This window comes from Carcharodon carcharias, chromosome 11, assembly GCF_017639515.1.
Source record: "Carcharodon carcharias isolate sCarCar2 chromosome 11, sCarCar2.pri, whole genome shotgun sequence".
Lineage (NCBI taxonomy): Eukaryota > Metazoa > Chordata > Chondrichthyes > Lamniformes > Lamnidae > Carcharodon > Carcharodon carcharias.
This window is the reverse complement of record NC_054477.1, coordinates 77,709,338-77,730,886: the sequence shown is the minus strand read 5'-3', so window position 1 is coordinate 77,730,886 and position 21,549 is coordinate 77,709,338. Positions and strand designations below refer to the sequence as shown.

General features: G+C 42.9%; 1 protein-coding gene across 6 annotated transcripts in view; it reads left to right on the top strand.

Moving 5' to 3' along the window:
• The window catches only part of gab2 (GRB2-associated binding protein 2), a 352,255-nt gene that overhangs the window by 87,122 nt on the left and 243,584 nt on the right, over nucleotides 1-21,549 (top strand). The window lies entirely within an intron of this gene.

The window sequence follows — 21,549 nt, the reverse complement described above, 5'->3', positions numbered from 1 at the left end:
TGTGTAATATTACCTACTTGTGTAATAGCTGCAGAATAACCTACACTGAACGTGGGTGCCTATATGTTCTCATAAGTACCAGATAAGATTGTCATAGTTACTAGAACTAGGAAACACAGCAATGCTTGTAAACCATTTCCATCATTGCAGAAGGTGATCGACAAGAGAATGGGGAAGCACTGCTTGTGAAGCCACCTCTCTTGTGACCTGATTGTTTGCAAGCAAATATTGCCTCGAGCTGGTATCTGATGGTTGACAGATGCTAAAAAAAATAATTACAGAAGCAATCTTAACCAATATCTTTGAAGAGAGATGGGTGGGAAAGAGAGAGGGGTAAGTTGGTTTGATTATGCAGGTAGAGAGGTTTAGGGAGGGAATTCCACAGCTTAGGACCCAGGCATCAAAGGTGGCACAATTAAAATCAGGGATTTGCAAGAGGCCTCAATTGTTAATGCCTAAAATGATGGTTTTCTGAACACACAACGAGATGGTAGGGTGCAGGACAAATAAGGAAAGAAAAAATATTTTTGTTCCCTTATTCAGTTCAAATTGTTATGTAAATATGGGTAAAGTAATGTCTCTGTGCACAACCATGTAAACTATAAAAATGATTTTTAAAAAGCAGAAATGGAACTTTGTTTCCATTTTACCTCCATGTATTTTCAAAGGTCAATATTACTTTACAATAATTCTGCCCTCAGACTCCAATGATAAAGCTTTTTTTCCATATGCATTTCTCTGCTATGTAGTAAATCAGGTCCACTACAGATTGAATTTTGGTTTTGGAAAAATAAGCGTGGAATTTCCTGTTCTTGTGCTATTAAGAGCCAAGAGTGTATTGCGAATAATTTCCTTGACAATGCACACAAGGCCATTTACATCTGATATTCCAAATTTGTATACCTTGGGAGTAATTTTATCTATTGGCAAAGATATAAAATGAGTAATATCAGATTGGTAGGCTATTGCACACCGTGCAATTTCCATTGCCAATTAAGTCAATAGAAGGGAAATGAGTAGAGTATATAACTGGTGGAGAATCTATCACCCATTTCACACCATCACCAGAAGTTCAAATTACTCCCCCTTCTATTCTGCACACTGCAGGAAACAATGAGCATTTAAATTTGCTTTTAAGTGGCCTCAGTGGATGTGGGAGCTTTGAACTTCAACAGAATTAAGTATCTTTTGATAAGAATAATAAGGTTACATATTTTGGAAAATGTATCTAAATGGGATGTAGGTGCAAATAAACATCAGCAACTGTAGCAATGAAATAAGACCATTAATAATCAATCAAAGCACTGGGAATGTTCATTTCTAGAAGGATAAAATTGAAAAGCAGAAGTTATGCTAAACTTATATCGAGCTTAGTTCGGTCACATTTGGAGTAGCGTGAACAGTTCTGATTCCTATATTATAAAAAGGATATAAAAGCATTACAGAAGGTGCAAAATAGGTTTACTGGGATAATAAAATTGAGAGGTTCTGCCCATCAGGAAAGATTCAAAAGGCTGTGACTCTTCTCTCTCTCCCTCTTAGGCATCTGTTTTTGGGTCTGTAAATACACTGACTAACATATTGGTGACCATTGTCAGCATACCTCTGTTGCTCTTTTATATCCCTTATTATCCTCTTGATTAAATCAAATGAGAAGGGAGCGCAGAATGCAGCTGCAAAAAAAAATTAATACTGCTGCTGTGGGAGACCATTTTCAGGCAAAGGAAGTATTGCTGGTATTTAACACCTGATTAAGATGGCCCAGAATGGCTCACAGCACATGCAGCGCCTGGGAACAGGAAGATTGGTGGGCTCGCTCTCTAAATAATGTGCTTGAAAATTTAAATTGACTGAACAAAGTGCATGTTCCATGCAGGGGTGCATATCACTAGCAAGGAAACAACGCCGGGATTTCTAATACTGCAACTATGAGTGACGTTTACACAAAACCAAGATCTTTTAAAATTTCTACCCACCTATTCTGTCAGAATGATATATCCTGATTGGAATTTCCAGACTATGGTCTCAATATTTCCAGCACAATAATAACGTTGCCATGAGCAACTCATCAGAATAACAAAACAGCCACCAGAATGCAATTTATAATCATGTCTGAACTCATTTGTTCATGTTATTTTAATCAAACTTTCAATGTGGCACATTACAAAAAGTGGTAGCAAAAAACAACTGAAGTCTCTATCCAAGCCAAATGTCCACTGCAATGGGTGTCTTGTAGGCTGCCCGCAAATTACCACCAAGGGTCTCATTGGGAGCTCTACACTCACACCCGGTGCGGACGGCAGTGTGGAATGAGGACCACCTTCTCGTAAGCTTGTCCCAGGGCCTGGCCAGGGTGGCCATCAACCAGTCCAGGCAGCAGCAGTCAAGGGGGTTGTCTGACCCAACTGTCTGCCCCTCTACCCTGGCTATGTTCACAACTGGGTGGCCCTGGAGAGGGAGCATGCAGCGTCCACTGGTATGCTTGAGGACTTCTGCGAATGATGGGCATCTTGGGGGCTGCGGAGCATCATCACCCCAGGAACAATATTTTGCTTTAATTAAATTTCCTTTTGCATTTTTTTTGTTTTAGTTAGTGTCCCACTAGGGGCTGTCACCCATCCCTCCACCACCAACCCCCCACCCTGTGATTATTAGTTGATTATTCATTCGTTTAAAGCATCCCCATTACAATGTATTTTAATCTATTTCCTGTAGAGAGGGTGGCAGCATCTACCATGACTGGTGTTGAGACAATTGATGGTTGTCTACTCTTTACGAGGAAATTCCTTCAGGTCATACTTTGGGGCCCTCTATATGGATTCTATCAGATATATTGCAGTTCTTCCAAGCACCATGCCATCAGTCGTCAACAGCAAGTGGAGATCATTGAAGGGCTTCTTCGATTGTCCAAAATAGCCACCTAGGTTTGTGAAGGGTTGCTGGTAGCTTGGTTCATCAATCTGGATCAGCATGCCTTTGCTTATGTAGAGGCTGTATTTTCTGGAGACAGCATTCACAGCATAGGTGTGGGGGTGGTGCATTGTTCACAAATGCATGCAAGCCAAAATGTTGGTGTTGATTTAAAAAAAAAGACAGGTGCCCATTCTCATAGCACAGTTCTGCTTGACATCAAAAGAGTTGACATGCAGACTTGATTAGCAAGCTGCAGAGCATGTACTCTACTGTGGAGTACATCAAGATGAGTGGTGCAAAACAGAAGATGCGAGCATCTGCTCCCCATGTGGGTCCAACAAGTTTCTTGATCAGGTCGCACTATTTAGTCTTTTCCCTAGGTTCCAGAGATGTTGTCTATATGACAGAATATGATTGAGCATGATTGCTAAGTAGAAGGGGGTTTTGGATGGTTTGCCTCTATGCCACAAAACAAGACTTCAGGGTTTAGTTTCCTTGATGAGTATTGTGGTGTAATGAGTTGATAGAATAGTGATGGTAAAGAGTGATGTAGACCATGATGTAACAGTGAAATCAGCAGTCATGTGCTAGAGATTCTGCATATTAGAGGGAATAGCACTCCGGAGAGATGTGCCTACTTAGCTTATCATGTGTATAGTGTACATAGTGTAAATAAACAAGTTTGAAGTAACTACCTGAGTCAGGCTACAGTCTATCCAGTTACCATAGGCTACACACTAGTATGTGAAATATAGCAGCGGTGATGACACCAATCTAACAAAGCGTTAGTGCCATCAACAGAACACCCATGGTGCGCAACTGTACCAAAATTTGATTGGAACGAGAATCTGCAAACGTACCTAATAAGGAGGCCATCAGGAAAGCAGTAGCAATGGCAAAACCAACCAAGCAGTCACTGCCACTACCCTGCCCACTCAAAAGTATCAAAGGCCCGCATAGCGACCAATATTAGAAATCGTGGCAAGAGAGCCTCCTAAAGTATTGAGCAGTGTTGGCTCTTCTTACTGAAGAGTGGAAGAACCAGGTTAGTTCATTCCTCGACATCATAGGGCCTATTGGCAATGAGGTCCTCCTGAGATGGCGTGTTGGGGGGGGGTGGGTGCGGGGGGCGCTGGGGCGGGGGTGCAGTAAAAGAGACCTCTACAGATTTTGAGTCTGTTCTAAAAGCCTTCAGGGCATTTTTTATATTCTGAAATGGAACCTTGTGGTCAGGCAAATGAGACTCAGTTGGAGATCTCTCAAACCAGGGAATCTGTCAAATCATTCTTTACTGAAAGTTACAAGTTGGCTAGTTGCTGTGAGCATGGTACATTGAAAGACAAACTCACACTCAATCGACTGCTTCATTGCTTTAGCCAAGCTGGACCAAGGAAACTAAATAGGCTCTTGCCCGCTGACACTAATCATTTAGGCCCAAAGGCAGCAACCCTCACTCAAAAGCTTGCCAAAAGGGCAGGAAGTCCTGCAGCGGCCATCTGGAAGCACTTACGTTGCAGCGTAAAGAAGCAGCACAGACACCAAGATTGACCAGCAGTGGGTACAGTGCTTCTGATGTGGGAGGAGAGGAGACTTCAAGCGGTTCAGTACGATTACAAGCTCCACTAAGGGTAGAAAGCAACAAAACAAGTACAGCACATGGGTTACTCAAAAAAACTGATCATAAACAAACAAATGCCATCACAGATTTCCTGGGAGAAGGAAAGGACCATGAACAAGACTTCTGGTCTGTCATTTTGAGAAGGCAAAGGTTCTAAAACCAACTTTAAGCATGATACTGGAGCAGGTGTTTCCATACTGGCAGATCATTTGGGATAGCTCAAAACAATTCCTGTCCAGCCATCAAACATCAAGGTCCAGGTGGAACAAATTGGTAGGTGAAAGGTCAGATCACAGCCACTTTTCGGCATGAGGGATGACAGATCGCAGCAACCCTCTATATCTTGTGCAATCCAAGCATCTCTTTACTCAGCAGAAATGCATACATACACTGCAAAATACTGCCAAGAATTCCCACAGCTCTCCAAGGGGCTTGGTACACTCCAACATGAATACCGTATTACATTGCTTCCAGATGTTATGCCAGTGTGCCTATTTACCGACAGAAGGGTACCACTTCCACTGCTTCCAAAAGTTAAAGAAGAATTCAACTGAATGCTGCACAAAAGAGTCATATCACCTGTCACGGAGCCAACCCAGTGGTGTTCAAGGCTTGTAACAGTCCCCAAAATGAATGGGCAGCTCAGGCTTTGTGTGACCTCACGCAATTAAACAAAGCAGCCCAGGGAGAAATCCACCCTATGGCATCAGTGGATGACAGCCTGGCAAAACAAGCCAACAGCATCCTCTTCATCAAACTTGATGCTAATAGTGGGGTTTAGCAAATACCCTCGACCAGGAGTCCAGGCTGTTAATAACATTTATCACACCATTTGGATGCTTTTGTTTCAACCACCTTCTCTTCGGGATATCACCAGCTCCGGAACTGTGTCTGCTATTCTAGAAGGTAAACAAAAGGCAGGATTTTTCCCTTGGCATGTGGGCATGTGCCTGACAGGCCCGAGTGTGACATAATGCACATTGGCCGAGCATGCCGGCGACAGTGCACAATCTCGCAATAGTTCGGTCGGTGGGTGCGCGTCAGAGCTGGCTGCCTGCCCACCAACAATTAAAAGGCATATTAAGGCCATTAAGTTAAAAATTGAGCTGAATTTGTCACTGCCCATTCAACCTAAGGGTTGGCAGGTAGGCGAAAAGGCCAAAGACTTTTGCGTTTTTTAGGAAACCTCATCCATGGACGGGATGAGGTTTCCCAAAGCAAACCAGAATAAAATGAAATTTTTACACTTGAAGTAAAAGCATGTCCCTGCTCGTGTGACAGAGCCCGCTCACCACTGCCGCCGCCACCCCCCCCAACCACCACCACCACCACCGCACAGGCAGCACAAACACCGCTGATCATGTTCCACACAAGGCGGGCCTTAATTGGCCCACCCACATAAAATTGTGGTGCAGTGTTGATCGTAGACGGCTTCCCAACCACCCCTGCCGAGCACCCCCGTCAAGGACAAAATTCTACCTAAAGAGTCATTTGTCACATGGATGACGTCCTTATTCATGGGGCCACAAGACAGGAGAATGAGTCTTGCTTAGTCAAGCATTTCTTTGTATTGATTTAAGAATTCTGGGTATATACCATCTGGCTCAACAGCTTTTCCAGGTTTGGTTCTCAACAAGACTATTTAATTTACCCAAGGTGAATAGGTTAGGCATAGTTGGTTACCTTAATGCAAACTTAACTGGTAATTCAGGTATGCCCATTCTGCCTTCCAAGCTGCCATTTTAGGTTCACATTGAAGAATGCATATGGTTAGAACTGGCAAGTAGTGGACTCTTTCCCTTCAGAATGCAGTAATTTTAGAAACTTTCTCCTGAAAAAAAAATGAATACGTTTTGAACCATTCAGGGGCAGGACCATTTTTTTAAAGAATATTTGTGGTGAATCACTGTGGCTTTGCCACATGTATACTAGCTCTGTGCTCTGAAAAATTCCAAAATAAAATGTTGGCGAGGATGTTTGGCGTGGTCAAACCACTCCCAAGTGTATTCAAATGCGGGCACTGTAATTGCCACAGCTCGCAACAGTAAAATTGTTTTTGTCACCTCACAAGACATGTTTGCTGTCAGAGATTAAGGTGAAGTGTAAAAATGGGTAAACATGGATTATTGTCTTTAGTGAATTTTATTGTAATTAGTTACTACTGTGTTTCAGTCCCAATGAATGAATGCCAGAGCACACTGTCTCTGCCAGGAGACTGATACTTGCAGTGTGCTTTGGTCCTATAGCAACTTTGAAGCTCCCACTAACACAGGAAAGAATGTGTCAGCACACTGTGGCTCACACATTTGATCTAGTATAGCGCACCAGCTAATCAACACTGAGACATCAGTTAGTCAAGTGATAAATCCAGGTCACACAATTCTGTGGTCAAGGTTTTTCTGCCAAGTGTCACTGTACAGTTTTGTGGAAACAGCAAGAACCACTTCAGTAAATAGTATTTGCATCTGGAATCTTGAACGTCTGAAGTATATGCAGTAGAATGGAAAAATAATTCAATTGTGGTAAGAGCGATGCACTTGCTGTGGAGTTTGAAATGTATGCTGAAGGAATATGGATAGACATGATGCAAGTGGACTTTTTTTATGTTCAGCACATTAAAAAAAAGAGTAAAGTCAATGAGCAATTAAGAAATTTAATTGCGGTATTAATCCCATTGTTCACTTAAAAATACACATTCTTCTTTATTGGCCATTTTTTTCCCTTCCATCCTGAAATCACTGACATCCTGCTGCAATAAGCTTTGATGCTTTTCTCATGGTGTCATGCCCAAATGGCCATTAATTCATATTTGCATCTGAATTATAGTCATCTATCTACCCTTACACTCGGCAGCGAATGTTAGGATTCACACTCCTGAACAAAATCTGTGGGGTTCTTTCCCACCCACCCCCAGCTTGGAAGTGGCCATTTCTGTACAGAAATGATGATTATAGTAATCAAGTAAATTGGAAATAAAAAACAGAAAACGCTGGAAATACTCAGCAGATCTGGCAGCATCTGTGGAGATTGAAACAAGAGTTAACATTCCAGGCCTATGATTACTTATCTGACGGTATCATGCCACTCCCCTACCATGCCCACCTGAGGTCCTGGATCTTCCTAGTCCACTGTCTCCAGAGTACAGGGGCTACACTGCTGCTCACTTTCTTGGCTACTTCTAAATGTGCTGGGTTGGTGGAAGTGTCCTCTGTTTCCTGCCCTGCTTACTAAAGCCCCTCAGCTCCCTCAGGTGGACTGCCTGGTAAGAGTAGAAGAATGGGTGCCAGCTTTCTCAGGTCCCCTCCCCCTACTGTGAATGCTGTAGCATCTACTATCCAGATGCTGGTGAGCTTCTCTGAAGTAATGCCACAGTCCCTTTCATTAGAGGAGAGTGCGAGAGGAGGACTCTGGGACAGGCAGTCAGCAACAGCTAGAGGAGAGAGCGTGAGGAGGACCCTAGGACAGGCAGTCAGCAGCAGCTAGGGGAGAGTGTGAGAGGAGTGTCCTCTGTAGTTACCGTCGCCGAGTGAAAAAAAGTGACATCACAGGAAAACCATAAGTTCACCGGTTGGTAAGTAACTGCCAGTTTGAACTAGCTATTCTAAGTTGATTTCAGATTAAGGGTGACTACTGGGGCCCAGGATCGGAGGCCTAACACTTCAGCTTCAACTCAGCAGAGAGAGCGAGTTCCAGTTCATTTTAAAAAGTGTATTTTGAATCTCTATTCTAACTTGCTTTCAGATTAAAGGTAAATGGGAGAAATATTTTACAAATTGATAAACTAAGACCAGTAGGAATTTGAAAAACAAATTTCAAAAGTAATTAAATAAAATAGAAATGCAGGGCTAGGCGATGTGTTGTAGCTGCATGATGTGGGAGCTGGTGGACCCCACTGTGGTTCCAAGTGACCACATCTGTAGCAAATGTTGGTTGCTGAAGGAACTCTGGCTCAGAGTTGATGAGCTGGAGTCTGAGCTTTGGACACTGCGACACATAAGGGAGGGGGAGAGTTACCTGGACACTGTGTTTCAGGAGACGGGCACACCCCTTAGATTAACTACCTTAAATTTGGCCAGTGGTCAGGGCCAGGAGGGTGTGACTATGAGTGAGGCAGGTGGAGGGATCCAGGAAGTAGCACTGCAGGAGCCTCAGCCCTTGCCCTTATCCAACAAGTTTGAGATGCTTGCTCCCTGTGTGGACAAGAGCGGGGACTGTAGGGAGGATGAGCAAACTGACCATAGCACCGTGGTACAGGGAACCATTCAAGTAGGGGGAAGTAAAGAGAAATGTAGTTGTAAAGGATAGTATAGTTAGGGGAATAGATACTGTTCTCTGTAGCCAGGATCGAGAGTCACGAAGGCTGTGTTGCCTACCTGGTGCCAGGGTTAAGAATACCTCATCTGGGCTGCAGAGGAACTTGGAGTTGGAGGGGAAAAATCCAGTTGTTGTGGTCCACGTAGGGACCAACGATATAGGTAGAAGAAGGAAAGAGGGTCTGCTGAGGGAATATGAGCAGCTAGGGGCTAAATTAAAAAGCAGAACCAAAAAGATAATAATCTTTGGATTACATCCTGAGCCACAAGCTAATTGGCACAGGGTCAATAAGATTAAAGAGGTAAATGCGTGGCTCAAAGATTGATGTGGGAGAAGTGGGTTTGAATTCTTGGGACATTGGCACCAGTACTGGGGAAAGAGGGAGCTATTCCGTTCGGAAGGGCTCCACTTGAATCATGCTGGGGCCAGTGTCCTGGTGAATCACATAACTAGGGTCGGAGATAGGGCTTTGAACTAAATAGTGGGGGGGAAGGTTCAGTTGCATAGAAATATAAAAAAATCAAAGTTTAAGGAGAGGGGAAGAGTGCAGTTTAGTGACGAGGCTGATTGCTATCAAAAAGTGAAAGGAAGGGACAGACTGTGTGAATGCCATATTGTACCAAAGAATCATATAAGAGTAGGGAAAATTGACAATAGGGCAAACTGAAAGGCTTTGTATCTGAATGCATGTAGCATTCAGAATAAAACTAATGAGTTAACAGCGCAAATAGAGATCAATAGGTATGATTTGGTGGCGATTACTGAGACGTGGTTATAGGGAGAACAGGTTTGGGAGTTTAATATCCAAAGGTACTCAGTGTTTCGGAAGGATAGGCAGGAAAGAAAAGGTGGTGGTGTAGCTTTGTTAGTAAAGGAAGAGATCAGCACTATAGTAAGGAATGATATAGGTACTGGAGAGCAAGACGTAGAGTCAACCTGGGTAGAAATAAGAAATAGCAAGGGAAAGAAGTCCCTGGTGGGAGTAATCTTTCGGTCCCCAAACAGTAGTTTAGCAGTAGGGCACAGTATAAACCAGGAAATACTGGGAGCATGTAAGAAAGGCACGGCAATAATCATGGGTGATTTTAAAACAAAAACAGAATTACCTGGAAAAACTCAGCTGGTCTGGCAGCATCGGCGGAGAAGAAAAGAGTTGACATTTCGAGTCCTCATAACCCTTCAACAGAACTGAGTGAATATTAGGAGAGGGGTGAAATATAAGCTGGTTTAAGGTGTTGGGGTGGGGGGTTGGGGGAGAGAAGTGGGGGTGTGGGTGTAGGGACAAGCAAGCAGTGATAGGAGCAGATAATCAAAAGATGCCACACTCGGAAGAACAAAGAGGTGTTGAAGATGGTGATATTATCTAAACAAATGTGCTAATTAAGAATGGATGGCAGGACACTCAAGGTACAGCTCTGGTGGGGGTGGGGTGGAAAGGCTAACAGGGCATAAAAGATATAGATTTAAAAATAATGGAAATAGGTGGGAAAAGAAAAAGCTATATAAATTATTGGAAAAAACAAAAGGAAGGGGGAAGAAAAGCAAAGGGGGTGGGAATGGAGGAGGGAGTTCAAGATCTAAAGTTGTTGAATTCAATATTCAGTCCGGATGGCTGTAAAGTGCTTAGTCGGAAGATGAGGTGCTGTTCCTCCAGTTTGCGTTGGGCTTCACTGGAACAATGCAGCAAGCCAAGGACAGACATGTGGGCAAGAGAGCAGGGTGGAGTGTTAAAATGGCAAGCGACAAGGAGGTTTGGGTCTTTCTTGCGGACAGACCGCAGGTGTTCTGCAAAGCAGTCGCTCAGTTAACGTTTGGTCTCTCCAATGTAGAGGAGACTGCATTGGGAGCAACTAATGCAGTAGACTAAGTTAGGGGAAATGCAAGTGAAATGCTGCTTCACTTGAAAGGAGTGTTTGGGCCCTTGGACGGTGAGGAGAGAGGAAGTGAAGGGGCAGGTGTTGCATCTTTTGCGTGGGCATGGGGAGGTGCCATAGGTGGGGGTTGAGGAGTAGGGGGTGATGGAGGAGTGGACCAGGGTGTCTTGGAGGAAACGATCCCTATGGAATGCCACCAGGGAGGTGAGTGGAAGATGTGTTTGGTGGTTGCATCATGCTGGAGTTGGCGGAAATGGCGGAGGATGATCATTTGAATGCGGAGGCTGGTGGGGTGATAAGTGAGGACAAGGGGGACCCTATCATGTTTCTGGGAGGGAGGAGAAGGTGTGAGGGCGGATGCACGCGAGATGGGCTGGACACAGTTGAGGGCCCTGTCAACGACATATATATGGGTGATTTTAATATGCATATAGACTGGACTAATCGAATTGGCAAGGGTAGCCTTGAGGGAGAGTTGGTAGAGATGGTACAGATTCTTTCTTGGAGCAATATGTTGTGGAACCAACCAGGGAGCAGGCTATTCTGGATTTGGTTTTGTGTAATGAGATGGGATTAATTAATGATCTCATAGTAAAGGATCCTCTAGGGAAGAGTGATCATAGCATGCTAGAATTTCAAGTTCAGTTTGAGAGTGAGAAACTTGAGTCCCACACTAATGTTCTGGAGTTAAACAAAGGTAACTACATAGGTATGAGGACAGATTTGGCTCTAGTGGACTGGGCAAGAAGACTACAAGGTAAGATAGTTGATGAACAGTGGCAGATATTTAAGGAGATATTCAATTCCTTCCAAGTAAAATATATCCCAATGAGGAAGAAAGATGGTGAGAGGGGGGAAACGCATCCATGGCTAAGCAAGGAAGTTTAAAGATAACTTAAAGCAAAAAAATAAGGCATACCAAAATGCAAAGGTCAGTGGCAGGCTGGAAGATTGGGAAACTTTTAAAGATCAACAAAGGGTTACTAAAAAAAAAATAAAAAGAGCAAAGGTAAATTATGAAAGAAAATTAGCGCAAAATGTAAAAACTGATAGCAAAAGCTTCTACAAGTATATAAAAGGAAAGAGATTAGCTAAAGTGAATGATGGTCCGTTGGAGGAGAGACTGGGGAGTTAATAGTGGGGAATGCAGAAATGGCAGAGACACTTAATCAATATTTTGCCTCAGTTTTCACGGTGGAGGACACTAGTACTACCCCAATGGTAACAGGTAGTGCAGAGGATATAGAGAAAGAGGAACTTAGAACAATCACCATCATGACCCAAATGGATAACCTCACACTCGTCCACATCAAACTCCATCAGCTAAATTGTGGCCCAGAGATGGAAGGTACTATAGCTAAATTTGCAGAAGACACCAAAATAGGTGGGAAAGTAAGTTGCAATGAAGAAATAAGAAATTCACAAATGGATATGGACAGGTTAGGCGAATGGGCCAAAATTTGGCAGATGGAGTTTAACGTGGATAAGTGTGAGGTTATCCATTTTGGTCGGAAGAATAAAAAGGTGACTTATTATTTAAATGGAGAGAAACTTCAGAATGCTTCAGTGCAGTGGGATCTGGGAGTCCTCGTGCATGAATCACTAAAGCTAGTATGCAGGTACAACAGGTAATAAGGAAGGTAAGTAGACTTTTGGCATTTATTGCTAAAGGAATAGAGTATAAAAATAGGGAAGTGCTGTTGCAACTCATCAAGACATTGGTGAGACCGCACCTGAAGTACTGTGCACAGTTTTGGTCCACTTACTTGAGGAAGGATGTGGTTGCACTGGAGGCGGTTCAGAGGAGGTTCACTAGATTGATTCCAGAGATGCGGGGCTTGTCTTAGGAGGAGAGATTGAGCAGTTTAGGCCAATACTCACTAGAGTTTAGAAGGATGAGAGAAGATCTAATTGAGGTATGTGAGATGCTAGAGGGGATAGACAAAGTAGACGTGGAACGGATGTTTCCACTTGTGGAGCATTCTAGAATGAGAGGCCATAGTTTTAGGCTAAGGGGTGGTAGATTTAAATCAGAGTTGAGGAGGAATCACTTTTCTCAAAGGGTCGTGAATCTGTGGAATTCACTACCTCAGAGTGCAGTGAAGACCGGAACGCTGAATAAATTTGAGGAGATAGACAGATTTTTAATTAGTAATGGGTTGAAAGGTTATGGAGAGAGGGTGGGAGTTGGAGTTGAGGCCGAAATGAGATCAGCCATGATCGTAATGAATGGCGGGGCAGGCTAGAGGGGCTGAATTGCCGACTCCTGCTCCTGGTTCTTATGTTCTTATGTTCTCTGACAAAATGCCTGTGTCAGCCCAGCCACCCTCTGTTATTGGGCAGGAAGCTTGGAGACTCATAACTGGTTTGCTCTGATGAAGAGCAACCGAGAGGCCCGTTATTCCAGCGATTGGGTTCCTGGCCCGAAAACGGTCCAGACATAAGAAATAAAACTACCTTGGGAAAATTCAGCCCATGAATTCTAGGCAGCTGAGAGAATTTAACTTCAACTAATTAAATAAATTTAAATTTTTAAAAAGCTTACATCAGTAATAGTGACCGTGCAATGATCAGATTATCATAAAAATCTTAAAACAAAAGCAAAATATTGTGAATGCTGAAACCTGAAATGAAGGGTGGAGCTTAAGAAAACAATTAGGAGAGCAAAGAGGGGATATGAGAAAGCTCTGGCTGGTAAAAGTAGGGAAAATTCCAAGATATTCTATAAGTATATTAATGGGAAGAGAATAACCAGGGAAAGAGTAGGGCCCATTAGGGACCAAGGGGGCAATCTATGGGTGGAGCTAAAGGACATCAGTAGAGTGTTGAATGAATACTTCACATCCGTCTTCACCCAAGAGAATGAGGATAAAGGTATGGAACTCAGGGGGAGAGAGACTGCAAGGTTCTTGAGCAAATTGATATAGGGAGGGAAAAGGTATTAGAGGTGTTGGCAGGCTTAAAAGTGGACAGATCTCCAGGTCCAGATGATTTGTGATCCAGACTGCTGATGGAGGATTGCAGGGGCTCTGACCCAAATTTTTAATTCCCCTCTGGCCACGGGGGAGGTGCCAGAGGACTGGAGAACAACTAATGTGGTTCTGCTATTTGAGGAAGTTCGTAGAGATAAGCCAGGGAACTACAGACCAGTGAGTCTCATGTTAGTGATAGGGAAACTATTGTAGAAAATTCTGAAGGAGAGAATCTATCTCCACTTGGAGAGGCAAGGTTTGATCAGGGATAGTCAGTATGGCTTTGTTCGAGGGAGGTCATGCCTAACAAATTTGATTTAATTTTTTGAGGAGGTGACCAGGTGTGTAGATGAGAGTAGTGCAGTTCATGTAGTTTATATGGATTTCAGCAAAGCCTTTGACAATGTCCCACATGGGAGACTTATAAAGAAGGCAAGTGCACATGGGATACAGGGTAATTTGATAAGGTGGATTCAAAATTGGCTTAGTTGTAGGAGACATAGGGTGATGACAGAAGGATGCTTTAGTGACTGGAAGCCAGTGACCAGTGGCATACCACAGGGATCTGTGCTGGGCCCCCTATTATTTGCCATTTATATAAACGACATAGATGACTTTTTGGGGGTTAGGATTAGTAAGTTTATGGATAACACCAAGATTGGCGGGGTGGTTAACAGTGAGGTTGAGTGTCTTGGCCTACAGGAAGAAATAGACGGGATGGTCAAATGGGCAGATAAGTGGCAGATGAAATTTAACCCTGAAAAGTGTGAGGTGATACACTTTGGAAGGAGTAATTTGACAAGGAAATATTCAATGAATGGCATGACTCTAGGAAGTTCTGAGGAACAAAGGGACCTTGGCGTATGTGTCCTTGGATCTCGGAAGGCGAAGGGGCATGTTAGTGGGGTGGTGAAAAAGGCATATGGGACACTTGCCTTCATCAATCAAGGCATAAATTACAAAAGTAGGGAGGTCATGTTGGAGTTATATAGAATCTTGGTGAGGCTACAGCTGGAGTACTGTGTGCAGTTCTGGTCGCCACATTATAGGAAGGATATGATTGCACTGGAGTGGGTGCAGAGGTGATTCACCAGGATGTTGCCTGGAATGAAACATTTAAGTTATGAAGAGAGTTTGGATAGACTTGGGTTGTTTTTATTGGAGCAGAGAAGACTGAGGGGTGACCTGATTGAGGAGTACAAGATTATGAGGGGCATGGACAGGGTGGATAGGAAGCAGCTGTTCCTCTTAGTTGAAGGGTCAGTCATGAGGGGTCATAAGTTCAAGGTGAGGGACAGGAGGTTTAGGGGAGATATGAGGAAAAACTTTTTACCCAGAGGGTGATGACGGTCTGGAATGCGCTGCCTGGGAGGGTGGTGGAGGCAGTTGCCTCACATTCTTTAAAAAGTACCTGGATGAGCACTTGTCATGTCATAACATTCAAGGCAATGGGCCAACTGCTGGTAAATGGGATTAGGTAGGTAGGTCAGGTGTTTCTCACATGTCGGTGCAGACTCAATGGGCCGAAGGGCCTTTTCTGCACTGAGAGATTCTGTGAAAACAGAAAATACTGGAAATACTCAGGTCTGGCAGCATCTGTAGAGAGATAAAGAGTTAATGTTTTCGGCCCAGGAAATTCCTTCAGAACTCATCTAGTTCACTTAATGCCTTGAGGGAAGGAAACCTATTGTCCTAACTTGGTCTGGTCTTTGTGACTATAGACCTACAGCAATATGGGGGAGAATTTTCTCCCTGTCGGGGGGGCTGAGCGGGAGCGGGCATGGGTGGGTGCGCCATTTTACGTGGGTGGGCTAATTAAGGCCCGCTCAGTGTGACACGCACCCAGAAGCTCTGAGCACTCCCTGTGCGGGTGGGCGAAGTAAGCTGAGTCAGGGCCTACGCTCTTTTGCACATATGTGTGAAAGAGCACAGAAATCTCCAAGGCACAGAGCAGCCTCAGAGAGATTGATTACATTTTGAAAATTTTAAATAAAGATAAAAAAAGTTTCAGACATTTCCCTTCATGTGACAGTGTCACATGTGCTGGGACATGTCAATGAATTTTAATTAAAAAATTTATTTGAATTATAAATCCTTCATGAAACCTCATCCTGCCTGTGGATGAAGTTTCATGATAAATGCGAATGGCGCTGGGACTCTTTGCCTGCCCGCCAACCTTAAGGTTGGACAGGCAGCTCCATTAATTATTTTAATTACTTTTTAAATGGCCTTAATAGGTCTTTGAAAAGTCGGCAGGTGCGCAGCTGACTCTGGTGCACACGTGCCGAACTGAAGATCTGAATGACGTGCGGTGATGTCAGGACACACGCCCGACATCACCATGCGTCGTTTTGAGCATCAGACGGGGCCCGTCCCCACACGCTGACCTGAAGATTTTGGCCATGGTTTACTTCTAACTGTCTTCTAAAATGGCCTAGCAAACCACTCAGCTGTATTAAACTGCTACTCATATGTATAATGAGAATGAATACCAGACAAACCACTGAGCATCAACCCAGATATTCCCAGCCCAATCAGCCCTGTAATGTTGTCCACATTAACATCTGGAGATTTGTGCCAAATTGGCAGAATTGTCCCACGTACTCGTCTGTAACAGCCTTGCATAGTTATACTCAGAATCATCCTTTCACTGCACAGACATGCTACAGTTGGTGACACGGTGATGTACCGTTAGTAAGAGTGGCCCTGAGTGATAATCATTGACTCCAGACCACAGAGTCTCATGGCAAACGTGAGCAAGGAAAGCCTGCTGCTGGTTACCACCTACCACACCACTTAGAAGAAGCAATGAGGGTAGCAAGGACACAAAATATAATCTGGATGGGGGACTTCAGTGGTTCAGTAGCACCACTGTTGATTGAGGTGGTTAAGCCCTGAAAGACATACCTGCCAGACTGGGTCGTGGGTGGATCAATTCAAGGGGAAATCTATTTTATCATCACCTCACCATGGATAAGTACATTTGTGACAAGTAGGCTGATGACTTCCATTGACATCAAGGCAATAATTGACTGAGTGGGGCATTAAGGCATTCTAGTAAAATTGAAGTTAATGGGAATCGGGGAAAAATGCTCCATTGACTGGTGTCACACCAAGCAACAACTAAGATGGTTGTATTTGTCGGAGGCCAATCATCTGCTCCAGGACATTGCTGCAGGAGTTCCTCAGGGCAGACTTAAAAGGATGTGAAACTTCTAAATGTTGATATTCAGAGAGACTTTGTTGTACTTGTACAAGGAACACACGGTTATGATGCAGGTACAGCAAGCAGTTAGAAAGGTAAATTGAATGTTGGCTTTTATCGCAAGGGGCTTGGAGTACAAGAATAAAGAAGTCTTGTGTTATGTCACGGCAGATGATGTGTGCCAAATCCATGAGGGAAACTTGATCACGCGGTCACAATGGTTTTACAATTTGTGTTTATTTTGAGATGCGTGCCGTGAATTCAGTAGTAAGTCCACCCAGACTTCAGAGATTTTTAGAAAACTAAATTAAATATTTATTAATAAAAGAAAAGATTTCAAGCATGTACATAGGTCTAGAAATTACTACTATAAATAACTCCCAAAATCTAAAATTAATCTGGCTCCCAGTTACACCCCCATTAAGGTAACCGGGAAAAAACAAATAGATTTTAAACAGATCCAGGCAAGTCAACACAATACCCTGGACAGTAGAATTCAAATTGGCTTTTTCCAGCCTTGGTTTCTGTAGACAGCAGCTTATTGCACAAATATTGGAGGCCTTTCACATTTCTGGTAGATCTTGTAATGCCTTCTCTAACACACAACCTCATTCGTCTTTATGTTTCTCCATTTTAATGCAAATTCTATTGTTCCAATACATCTCTAGAATGTTACTTTTCTCATAATATAAATCATTGCATGGTGCTAATATTATCAGTAATCCTTGGGAAAAATAAACACACTGTTTGGCCTAGCTTATCTGGCTACGTGTAATATCCTGCAATCTCTTTGAAATTCAAACGACCCTGGTTTGTCTAAAAATGAAAATCCTTCTCATCGCACATTCTAAAACTTCAGCCATGTTTACGTATTTAGCATTTCAAACCTAGTTCCTTTTGATAAGTCAAAGTCTCCAGACCAGCTGTCTCCAATTCAACACCCACTCACCCTATCCAAACCCCACTATTAATTATGAGAATTATTATACTTTCATGACACTAGATACCATTCAACAGGGCTTTGGTGAGACCAAACTGGAATGCTGTGTGCAGTTGTTGTCTCCATATTTAAGGAAGGATGTACTTGCCTTGGAGATGGTACTGTGAAGGTTCACTAGATTGGTTCATGGAATGAGAGAATCCCATACTGAGGGACTGAGCAAATTCTCTGGAATTTGGAAGAATATGAGGCCATCTCAACATCCAAGATTCTGACGCGGCTTAACAGGATAGAAACTGAGATGTTCTTTCCCATTCCTGGGGAATATAGAACATAGGGCACAATTTCATGATGTGGTGTCAATCACTTAGGGTTGAGATGAGAGATTTATTCACTCAGAGTTGTGAATCTTTGGAATTCTCTACCCCAGAGGGTTGTCAATTTTCCATTGCTGAGTATATTTAAGACTGGGATAGATAGATTTTGATCTTTCAGAGAACTAAGGGATATTGGGATTGGGAAGACAAGTGGAATTAAGGCAGACAATCAGCCATGATTTTATTGAATGGCACAGTAGGCTCATGGTACATTCCTGATCCTGTTTCTTACATTCTTAGGAAAGTATTTAACCACCTCTCATCACATTCAAGTGCATTACCATCATTGAATTCCCCATCATGCATGTTCTGGGGGTTACTACTAACAAGAAACTTAACTGACAACTGCATAGGCCATCAGCAACAAACATAGGAGAGAAACAGTCTATAATTGGAGGAGCAGCAAGCAGTGGGAAGATGAGTGGTGATACATTAGCCTGAGCACTGGAGCTCAGGGGAGAGAGGTTGCTTGGGGAGGGGGAGGAGGCTACCTTGGGGAGGGATGGTGCTGTGGGGGGGTCGGGAGGAGGTTGTTGGTCGATATGGTGGTGGGGATGTGGTGAGGAGGCTGCTGGGAGGGTTGCTGCCGGGGTAGAGGTTGCAGGAGGAGAGAGGTGGCAAGGGGGAGGCTGTGAGGAATTGAATGGTCATTGTCGTTTATGTATGGGCTTCAGAATCCATGGTAGTGTTCAGAAACCACTTGGAAAAATAGGTTACAACCCGTTGAGAGCAAGTGCAAATATAGCAAATTGGTCCCTGAACCTTAAAGCTGCCACATAAATGTGTGGGCCTTGCATTAGTCTGGAGACTGATGTCTTCGGAGGCAAGGGAGGAATCCAACAGGACGTGAAAGAATGAAAGATCAAGAGGGGAGAGGCTGTGGGGAAAGATCAGTTTTAAACCTGTGACCAAATGAATACTCAGCTAACTGGGAACTAGGAAAACTTGAAGTCACTGAGGTAATAAACGTGGACTCTCTAGCTTACGGCTGCATATGTTCAGGAGCTGTTTTATAGGGAAAAATCTAGTGGTGCTATTGTAATGTACACTGTTAATTGGATAATTTAATACTGAACATTTTTATTTCAAAAATTTGCATGTATGTGTTATCGTATCTCAAAGAATTTCATATACTGTGAATAACTTGAGGTGCAGTGACCCTGTGTTAGAGACAAACATGCGACCATTTTGCATATTTTAAACAGCTTGCATTTTTATAATGCCTTTTTTTATGAATGTAGGACATCCCAAAGTGCTTTATAGGCAATTAAATACTTTGTAAGTTTAGACAGTGTGCTACTGTAGTAAATAATTAATTTAGGGGAGTCTAGGACTGGGAAGCATAATCTAAAAATTAGAATTGGGTCTTTCAGGAACAAATTAGGAAACACTTTTACACACACACAGTGGTAGAGGTTTGAATGCTCTTTCACAAGCAACAGTTGATGCTGGATCAATATCAATGCTACACCAGTTGTTGAATGTAAATCTGAGATTGATATCTGTGATGCAGTAAAAAGGATAGTAACTACCTGGATAAAATCTTCCAGCTTTGTGGACATGCAATGAAAACACATTAGTGGAACGCGTGTTTAGGGTGATGGCTTTTTGTATATAGATGCGTGGGTCTGTTGTTTAGGGGGGAAACTTTTTTCTTCAGAAATATTGTCCAAGAAATAGGGCAGATCAAAGCTCTCCTGCATTATAATGGCCACCCCAATCAGATTATTGATCACTGTATGTCATGCATATTCACAAAGGGGCCTAAGGCCACCACCTTCAGACCTAAAAAGTGCCCAGTCTAATCTCAAATTAAAATAAAAGTACCTGGAAAAACTCAGCAGGTCTGGCAGCATCTGCGGAGAGGAACACAGTTAACGTTTCGAGTCCGTATGACTCTTCAACAGAACAGTTCTGTTGAAGAGTCATATGGACTCGAAACGTTAACTGTGTTCCTCTCTGCAGATGCTGCCAGACCTGCTGAGTTTTTCCAGGTACTTTTATTTTTGTTTTGGATTTCCAGCATCTGCAGTTTTTTACTTTTATCCTAATCTCAAGTTATCCTGGAAGGGTAAAATATCTCAAAGATTTGAGCAACAGGTGAAGCTATCCATTTCACACTGCTATTATGCAACATAAGTGGTATTTTTTACTAATAGGATGGATGTACTCTCAAGCTAAAAAGTTCTGCCCACCACACAAATGTGTTGTGGTATTTGAATTTCACTGCCAGTGCAATGTCAAATGCATAGGCCCTCCATCTGGATGACTGGAGGATTGTATCAAACAGCACATTCCTTCAGCTGTTCACAATAGACAGAGTACTGACTGCTCAACCAACTTGTGCTTGCAAAACTCGGAACATAATGTCTAACATTAGATGTGATTCCATGATTGGGCAGAACTTGCTGAACAATCCCAAGTGTACAAAGAATTACGTTAACAACCAATTTAAGATTATCAGTCAAGCTTGTGAGGTGACTCACTTACACTTGCCGGAAGCTACATATTTTCATACGTAGGGGCCTGTCCTCTGCAGGCAAAAGAAACATGTACAGGCATTGCACCTTTTTTTGAATTAAACAAAAGCATGGGGACAGTAGTTGCCTGATGCATTTGCCATGGCAACACCTTGACCAATGCAAGTCAACTTGCCAACCAGTCAGTGCCTTTTTCTCATGCAGTATAAATTGTTGCTTGCTTTAAAATTTGTTATCCTTGCGTCTGTCTTGATGAGTGCAAGATGAAAAGCTTCAACAGAATGTCTCTTCTTTTAGAAATAAAAAAGCTTTTGTTTCTAACTTATGCCTATTATTTCCTTTTTACCAATTTAAGTACTGTGGTGCCCAGGAAATTAATGCTTTCCTTCTGTGTTGTGGCTTCAAGTTCAATGAGGCATGATGATTATTGAGGATATTGATGAATTCTTCTAATTTTGCTTTTGTGAAAGTCCAAATACTCCATATGTCAACACAGAAGGTAATATTACTATGTGACTGCATCATCCAATAAAGGAGTTAATCATAATGAAAAAGGAGCCCCATAAAACCAAAAAATAGCCCCGAAAATCAAAATGTAACCCTGGAGAAAAACTAAAGAGGAGCACTTGGGAGGGGGGCTGTGGGTGGAATATTTTGACCCCTGATCTACATCCTGTGAATGAATGAATAAAATTTCAAAATCTCATTGTGGTATGAAGCTGTATGCTATGGCTACCTTGGATCCCTTGCCCCAGAAGCTATTTTTCGTGAGCGAAACTGAGCACAGCCTAATCACTAAACTGGAAACCTCCTCATTGTTTTGACTCCATATCAAGCCATAAGGTATATTTAGGTT